General features: G+C 41.0%; 1 protein-coding gene across 1 annotated transcript in view; it reads right to left on the bottom strand.

Moving 5' to 3' along the window:
- KIAA1598 (KIAA1598 ortholog) overlaps positions 1 to 8,677 on the bottom strand; it is a 54,912-nt gene extending 46,235 nt beyond the window's left edge. The window contains exons 1-2 of the mRNA XM_010018907.1: positions 8,633 to 8,677; positions 878 to 938 (exon numbers count right to left, since the gene is read on the bottom strand). The gene's annotated coding sequence lies outside the window, so the exon portion shown is untranslated. The remainder of the gene's footprint in view (positions 1 to 877; positions 939 to 8,632) is intronic.
- Positions 8,678 to 8,920: the final 243 nt, after the last annotated feature.

Raw genomic sequence — 8,920 nt, 5'->3', positions numbered from 1 at the left:
ACCAAAACAGGCTGTAGTTTTTTCCAGAGGAATTAGACTTCTTGGAGAACATTCTTGTCTCACAGAACAGTTATCCAAGATCACAGATGATCCCTGTTGATTTTAGATTCTTTTCCATAATTGTATCAGATGAACAATTATAAACCAGAAGTGAGCAAACTCCTCTATTAACACAGTCACACAAAAGTACACGCCATGTGATTTCCTTCTCCTGCGTTAACTTCATCCACATTTCTGATGCTTCACGGTGCAGTTCATGGTACTGGCACAAACCAGACATCACAGACCACAATCCCATTGTAACTGTCTCTTCTAAGGAGCTATTCCGCTAGGATACTTCCACTCCCATTAGATGTGCTTTGTTGCTTCCAGACACCATACAGTTTCAACAAAAACATTAATATAAAAGTATAAAACTGAATATTGACATTCTCACAGCCCAGACAAGACATAACTTGCACTAAAAATTATCAACAGACAGCAGTTCATCCTTAATACCTTTATTGGTAACGAAAAAAAAAATTCCATTATTAGCAATCTCAGCAATAGGGTCAAATCCCACTCCATCCAAGCATGTCACTTGCAGAATCCAGGTGAGATTGAGCTGCATCTCTACCATTATATTTTCACCACTTTGCACCCCGAGAATGGCTACATTGGCTCCCTCTGTCCGGTGCCCCCCTGTGTAAGACAATATAAATGCTGCCCCAGCCACTAGCCTGACAATGGTTAAATTCTCACTGGATTAGCTCCTTAACACAAGGCTTTGAAGGAGAAACAGCACATGGACCTGAATCTCAGCATTCTTAACACTGCTGTAGAGTGCTCATAACTCTCTATACCAAAATAACCCCACTAACATTCATTATCAGCTTACTTTTCTGAAACTCCTCCAGTTTTTTGACAGCTTCATCTCGTTCTTGCTTGATTTTGTCACACTGCAGAAGAAGAGAAAATTGAAATGAAACACTGATCCTGGTTATTTCATTAGCAGTCAGTCACAACATGCAAAAGCAGCAAAGATCAACTGCTGGCACAATAACGTACAGAAGCTTATCAAAGCATTGTTTCTTCTTGCTCTCAGTCATGTGGGCTCAGTGGAAAGTATGCATAAAAAATTCATTACCCAGAGCATTTCCTAATGAAACTGGCAAGTTGTATTTGATTTTAGGTTCCAATTCAGAGCTACTCTGGAAATATTTTAGAACCACATTATCCACACTGATACAAACACTCATCGGTGTTCCACACAACAGCGAAAGCAATACTTTCTTAACATGCAAAACTGCATGTCAAGAATATGCTTTAAGTCTGGTTTCATTAATGCAAATAGACTTGGAAGAGAGGCGTACATTTCTATACCTACCCTGTGCAAAGAAAACCTCAAAGCCAATAAACAAGGACATGCTCTTCAGCTTCCCAATACCATGAGCAAAACTTCAGCCTTGAAGAAGGGAGAACAGCCACCTTCGTACTCTAAGGATTTCCTATCACCCCAGCTTTATTAGTTTTGGGGTTAATACTAATACTACACAGAGCTGCAATCACTGATCTTGAGATAGAAAGGTTTCTTCAACAAGAAAGAATAAACCAGAAAAAGAATTAAGTAGACTTCTCTAAGAAAACCCCTTCCATAAGCCAATGAAAGAACTCACAAAGAAATGAGTAAACTTCTCAAAAGCCCCAGTTAGTGATTAACCACACTGTGAAAAACACATGACCCAGGGGGAAGTATGACTGGCACACAACGTGTCTTACAGACATGGTGTACCAGACATCCTTCCTCACATGGGGCTGCCTATGCTCACAGTAATAAATCAACGTAAGACTGTGAGTTAAGTTGTGGAAGAGATCTGTGTGACTGAGCTCCGTACAGTGTAACTGCAACAACAAGGACACTAGTCACTGGAACAGAACTGGGGGAAAAAAAAGCCCTGAACTGATTTTGCTTGATTTTCAGTTTTTCCACATGAGAACCCACTTTGAGTTAGCCAGGAAAGTAGCCTGCTGTTAAGTAATGAGAAGGGGAAGAGCCTGATTCAAAGGCAGCCAAATTCAAGAGAGAGCCCTTCTATCAGGTCCAGAGGACCTTGGATGAGACCCAAAGAAGGATCTGCTCCTGGGCAAGGAGAGGATGCCCCTGGTATTGCCTTAGGGGCAGCCTCCATACAGGCTTTGGAAGCCACTGCTGATGGTTCTCTGTGGGAGCAAAAGGAGCAGCACTCAACAAGCAATCTCTCTTCTCTTGGCACTGGGGTGATAAGGTAAGGAGAGCAGCTGAGATGGGGAAACAGGTCAGTCACCAGCTGCTGAAAAGGTCTGTGAAACAAGGCAGAGCTGCAGAAGGAACAAGATGTGCTAAGAAGCAGCAAGACGTGCTAAGCAAGCGGCACCGGACAAGGACTCACCGTTCATCTGGCCCTGCTAACAAAGGAGCTTTAGAGAATCCTGCACAGGAGAGGTGGGGAAGGAGAATCTGTGCATGAATTTTGCTGTCGTCCCTCTCAGTTTCCTCAGCATTACCTTACTGGCAGAAGTGCAGTCTAAAAAGAGGCGTCAGTCAAAGACACAGAAAGTATTCCTGATTGTTCCTGCAGATCACAGCCTCGCTGCAGAAGGGGGATGAGAGTGAGCTGCTGCCTCTTTGTACTCAACAAGAGAGACACTGTAACCACACTGGCATACTTCACCCACGGATTCTTCTGCAGGGTGCAAGCTTTCAGCACACAGCACATTAAGTGAGCAAGAGCGTTTTAATGCTCAGTTTAAAAACCAGGAAGACTGGGAGCTTTAAGGATCTGATCTATTGCCTGTGGAAGTCAACAAGACACTTTCCTACTGATGGAAACCTTGATGTAGAGGATGCGGTACACTCCCTATCCCAGTGATAGGAAAAACTCCTTTTGAAATCCTCCAGCAACACGCTATAAGGCATAACAGCTTTCCCTGTGCAGCGAAAGGGGAAGTTCAGTGACCTATTCCACTTCACCTTGAGTGCTATTTGCAGAGAGAGCTCCATTTGGACCACGGCAAGCTGACTATTCTCCCGATAGCGATGCCTATTTCTCTGCACAATCAGGGTCTGCAAGTTTGGGTCTCTGCAGAGCAATTCCTGCTCCCAGTTGCAGCTTTCTCAATATTTTCCTTTCGCTGCTCCTGTGCTTCAGAATGAAAGAACAGGAAGAAAAGGAGAGCGGGAGATTGTTGCCCTTGCCGAAACGATCAATGGAAAGCACTTTGCTTTTTGTCTTGCAATCAGACCCATGCAAGCAGAGCTGCTGCAAGTCCCACCAAAAAAACTATCTCAGCTCCAATTTTCCTAAGAATTAAAGTTGAGATTGTCTTCAACTACTTGTTAGTGTTTCAAACTGGAAAGTTAGGCAAACAAAATAGGAAACAATTAAGTTTCATAACAAAAAAAAACATTTTTACCCCTTAAAATAAACTGACCTTACCTTTAAAAACAGGACAATTTTAAAACATCAAAATTTAGAAGATGCTCTCAAAATCTGCACTGAAGACTTAAAAATTCACAACCACTTCACTCCTCAAAAAAGCAGTTTGAGGTGTATACATTAGGATTGTTAACTGACAAAAAGTATCACTAAATATTAAAAGACAAATAGCATAACGTTGCTATAAAATCTGTTCACATGCAAGCACATGCAACTGTTAAGGAGAAAGAACTTTCAAGTATTTACTAAGTCTCCCCTTGTAGGTATTAACAGACAGCTCCATACTCAAGAGCACCCTCAAACAAAAAGTATAATAATGAAAAGGTTGGTAACTCTTGGATTGTCAATATATTTTCCATTTTAAACTTTATTTTCTTAAGAGTTTCAGCTTCTCATCAGAGGAAAATAAGCACTGATACCATTTTATTTACTATATTTTTAATCTAATAATTATAGCACCATTAATCCCAATAAAAAATTTCAAGGTGATAGACAATATTCCCGTTCCAGTCCTGAACTAGCCATAAGGGTCAATGATAGTATTTTGGCAATAAGAATACATTGCATCTGTCTTTTTAGATGTAACAGTTCAGTTGCCAAAATTCATTCTGTGAATAACTCCTTAGAATTCTTCATCTCTGCAGGAGCAAGTTGAGGAGCTCTGCTGATCCCACTCAATTTCAGGTTTTTGCCTTCTAGGTACACAAGATCTGAGGCAATACTTTCATTTCTAGCACAGAGAACTAGTATGCTGACTACAAGTATATCATGTATACATCAAAGAACAGCGTTCAAACCGAATGCTGCATAAATATAGCGAGGCAAATAGCGGTGAACTTGGCCTGTACTTGGAGCTAGCACAATACCAGGACAGTTGGGAAGCTGGTGCACACAAGCTGCTGGAAGACTGTGGGTACGTCCAGAGTCATGCCTTGCCACTAACTCCAGGGAGGCCTGGGTTTCTTGTCTATTCTCTTCTAAAAGGCTCCTGTTTTACCAGCTCTTTTGCACATAAGCTCCTACTCACTTCAGTAAAATACCTTCAAAGGGCAAAAACAAGGAGGAGATTGTTCAGTCCAGATATTAAGATGCAAGAAGTTCACATAGTAGCCATACAGTCAATCAAGCCATTGCTAAGCAACATAATATGCATTCCTTCCCATTTACACAGACTGTGAAATTTATGCAGATTTAATGCTTGTTGTAAAATTATGAGTTTGGTACAGTGCTCACAAGTGTCATCTGACATCTGCTATACTCTACTTACAGAAGAATGAGCATGTCATCAAGGCAGGATCCCTTCCCCATTCCCATTTGGTGACAAAACATATCATCCACTCTATACATTTGCTTTAACAGAGCAAACACCGTGAATGATGTATCAGAGATACAGTATTACACCTACTGTTTTGGATAGCTGTCTCGCCTTCCTTTTTTCTTTTCCCTACTGGCAGCATGACAAAACACTGTCAAAACCAGTGTTCAGAGTCATTTCTGTCTGATTAGCAAGTAGTCAAATATTTATTCATGATCTGACTCTGAATACGTCAGAACTGCATATTAAGTGATCTGCATTTGTGTGCAACCGAATGTTAGTTATCTGTTTTGGGGGGACTGGTATGTGTGTTTAGTCGGCTATTTCAATTAAAAGGATGACCTAAGAGAAGTGATCTGCCAATGTCATTTTTGTTCCCGTTTTTTGAAGGATTTATAAATACTAATTTAAAAAAATGCCTGTCAGAGACCCCACCAGAGGTCTCCAAATGGCAGTTTAAGAAGACAACGAGGAAGACACTGCACATCAAAGATCTTCTATTTTGCTCCTGAATTTTCATGGTTATTAGCAGCCCTTTAAGCAGCAGGGCTTTAAATAAAGTAACCTACATAAAAGTCAATTTTACATAGAATGGGTTGGGTTGGAAGGGACCTTAAAGCTCATACAGTTCCAACCCCTGTCATGGACAAGGACACCTTCCACTAGAGCAGGTTGCTCAAAGGCCCCTGCTTTGGATGTCTTGAAGTGGAGAACCTGCCATACAAACTGGAGACTCAGAACACATCTTAGTTTAAGTTAGCTGCCCATTATCCACCAAGTTCCATGTTTCTAATGTAAGATCATTTCTCCACAGCACAGCTCATCTTTCAGAGCCATACAAGTGTAGTGATGACTTAGAAAAACACTCCACTGAGTGTGTGAAATGCACACAGATAACAGACCCCTGTCTAACTCCAGTGTGGCACTGCCACAAATAGCCTGCAAGTCCTCTGCTGAAAAAAATTAAGTTTCACTTCTCTTCCTCCTATCAATACAATTATGTGACCACAACTGGTAGAGAGGAAGCCATCTGCTTACACTCATACTGACAGACAGTGGCAGAAACTGGAACTGAATGCACCCACAACTTCCTAGATCCACAGCAGACAGAACCTCTGCTATACTTTCTCCAATATCAGGTTTGATCCTGCAAAGCATAAACTAAGATACAAAGTTAGAGACACTAATGAGCTTTCAAGGATTACGCAGCCCTGAAATAACACAAGGAATAGTTTTTTCCAGTACTGGCACTGTAAGCAAACAAAACGAAGAACTTGGTATCAGTAGATTTTGTAGAAGAAATGCACTCAGGGCCTCACACTGAGGCACTTGAGTGCAAGCATTTAAACAACTAAGCAGCACTGCTTATACAAGCACCTCTATTTGCAGGATGGAGGTTCTTGAATGGAGAACACTTGCATAAGAACCGAAAATCCTCCAACCCTGAGCACGTGCTTAATTTGTGGATGTAATCCCCATGTGCTCCAAAGCAAAAAAAACCCACCATCATACCAACCTTCAGAAGAAACACACAGGAGTGGCTAGAGATAATGCAGTTATAGGAAAGAAGTCTCGTGAGAGAGACGAGCAAGGAAGAAAGAAGAGCAGGATGCAAGAAAATCTCAGAATGTCTCATTTCATTTCAATTTTGGCAACAACATCTTTTATTAGAATTCCTCTGAGGAGAAAAAAAAATAAATAAAAAGTAGCTCAAGAAAAGCCCCTTCATCCCAACCCACCCCAACCTAAACAAAGCTTTGCTGAAGAAACACCAAAGCTAGCAGGACCTGGGTTCAGAGCAAAGCTGTGAAGCCCATTTTTCATGCAGTGGTCAGGCCTGGTGTGAAACTCCTCACACGTGATGGAAGCCAACCATCAGCATGGGCCTGGGGGGATAGGACAAATTCAAGTGAGAGAGCTGTGGAGGGCAGAACACACTAAAACCACATGCAGCTGAGGAAGTCCCCAGGCTGCAAGCAGTTTGGAGATTAGAAGAGTACTCTGTGGAGGTGCTACACATGCTCTTACACTCCTCCCTCTCTGTTCCTGTCAGAGACAGGATACTGAGTTAGATGGACTCTTGGTCTAACTCAAGTTCATTCTCCTTTCATTCTGAGCAGCAGGAGATGAACTACCACAGTCTTCTGAACTGCAAAAATAGAGGACGGATTTCCCAGGATATCTGAAGCTCTGGTGTAGGACAGCAGAACACGAATGCAGCAACAAGCACAGTAAAAATGATGAGGAGTGAGTGGGGAGGAGGGAGTGAAGCACAATATGCTGAGCTCAGTGGATATACACATAATCACTGCTGAAGCATAACATGAAGATAAGCTTCAAGTTTTCTTTAAGAATGATACAGTAGTTAAGGACAAGATCTTCCCAATACACCCTTGAATTGCAACGTTTATAACAACAACTGGATTAAAAGCGACCCTTCAAAAATGACTTTATAAAAAGCTAAATTAAACTTGCATGCTTTGGCAGCTAACAGATATCTGAAAACTAACATGTTTCTTGCATCTTCAGCTGACTAATACTGGAGAAAGGAGAATTTTTTGTTTACAATACAGTACAGCACCACCTCCTCTGCCTTCCTCACTATCTATAACCGATAAGAGGCTTTTAGTGGCCACAGCTTCTTTTGGCAGGTATCTGCTAAAAACCTTTTGCACATTGATGTGGATTTTTGCAACATAACACTACCACCAAATCTGAGTTCTCTGTTCCCATTGGTTTCCCTGCAGAAAGCAGGTGTGGTGAATGAACAAGAGTCCCGAGTGGAAAAAGATATTGCACGTGCTTAATTTTACTCCTATAGAGTTAATCATAGTTACAAGGAACAATCTAGAAACTGGTCACTATTTTCAGACTTAAACAGGGGAAGTTCACGTCAGATATAAGGAAGAAGTTCTTCACAGTGAGGGTGGTGAGGCACTGGAATAGGTTGCCCAAGGAAGCTGTGAATGCTCCGACCCCGGAGGTGTTCAAGGCCAGGCTGGACAGAGCCTTGAGCAACATGGTTTAGGGTGTGGTGTCCCTGCTCATGGCAGGGGGTTGGAACTGGATGATCTTAAGGTCCTTTCCAACCCAAACCATTCTATAATTTTATGATTTCTTACTCCAGTATCTCTGAACACTGAAAAAAATAAGCCTGTAGTAATGTGAGAAGTTCAGCCTGTACATTTGAAGCTTCAAGTTGGACAGGCACCAGATCTCACAGAAGGATGCTGAGAATACGTTTTACACTGTAGTACCATCCTGCAAGTTGAGATAAGACAACTTGCTCTCCTCTTAAAAATTGGACTGGCGGTTGGAGATTTCAAATACCTTCAGAGATCATATTTCTACAGTCTGAATTTTCAGAAGGGTTGGGTGAGGGGAATTGTTTTATTTTCCGGGGAATTGTTTTATTTTCCTTTCAGGAAGTCCCATTGTGCAAATCAAGTTGTAACAAACAATTTTCAGATCCAAGAGAAGTTTCCTTAAGAATATCTAAACACTTTACTTGGTCTGTGCTCAGTCTGTAATCATGGGCAAACTGGCTATAGCATCACTCATATACATATATATATATATGATATATATACATGTATAGCAATATATGTGTGTGTGTATATATACATATATGGCATGTATATGTGTGTGTATATATATGTATAGCAACTTTTCTGGAGCGGAACAAATAAAACAGCTGCTGGAAGTGGTATTTATTGCTCCTGAATACATATAGGTATAACTAATACTTACTATTTGTAAATAATCAGCTAAGCTCACAAAAGCAGACAACAACCTGCCATAGCCAATAGGGTTTTCTGATATTTGGCATTTTAGTATTAAATAATAATCAGTAGATACAAACCTCTTCTTTCGTTTTCTTATTTTCTGCTCTAAGCTCTTCATATTCACCAATAGCTATACAGGGAAAAAAGAAAAAGAGTAAAGTTAATGTTGCAGCACCTCATTTGGTCGGATTAACTCCCCATTTCATTCACTGTAAAGCTCTTCTGGTTATCTACACAGACTTCTTACATAACATGGGTCATAAACTTCATTAATAGCCTATGGATGAACTGGATGTACTTCTAGGATTGAAGTAATTGGGAAGTGTCTGAGTAATATGGTGGCTCCCCAAACAATCAATTTTTGA

The sequence above is a fragment of the Nestor notabilis genome, unplaced genomic scaffold, assembly GCF_000696875.1.
Source record: "Nestor notabilis isolate BGI_N333 unplaced genomic scaffold, ASM69687v1 scaffold3427, whole genome shotgun sequence".
In the NCBI taxonomy this organism is placed as follows: Eukaryota; Metazoa; Chordata; class Aves; order Psittaciformes; family Psittacidae; genus Nestor; species Nestor notabilis.
This window is presented reverse-complemented; position numbering and strand designations above follow the sequence as displayed.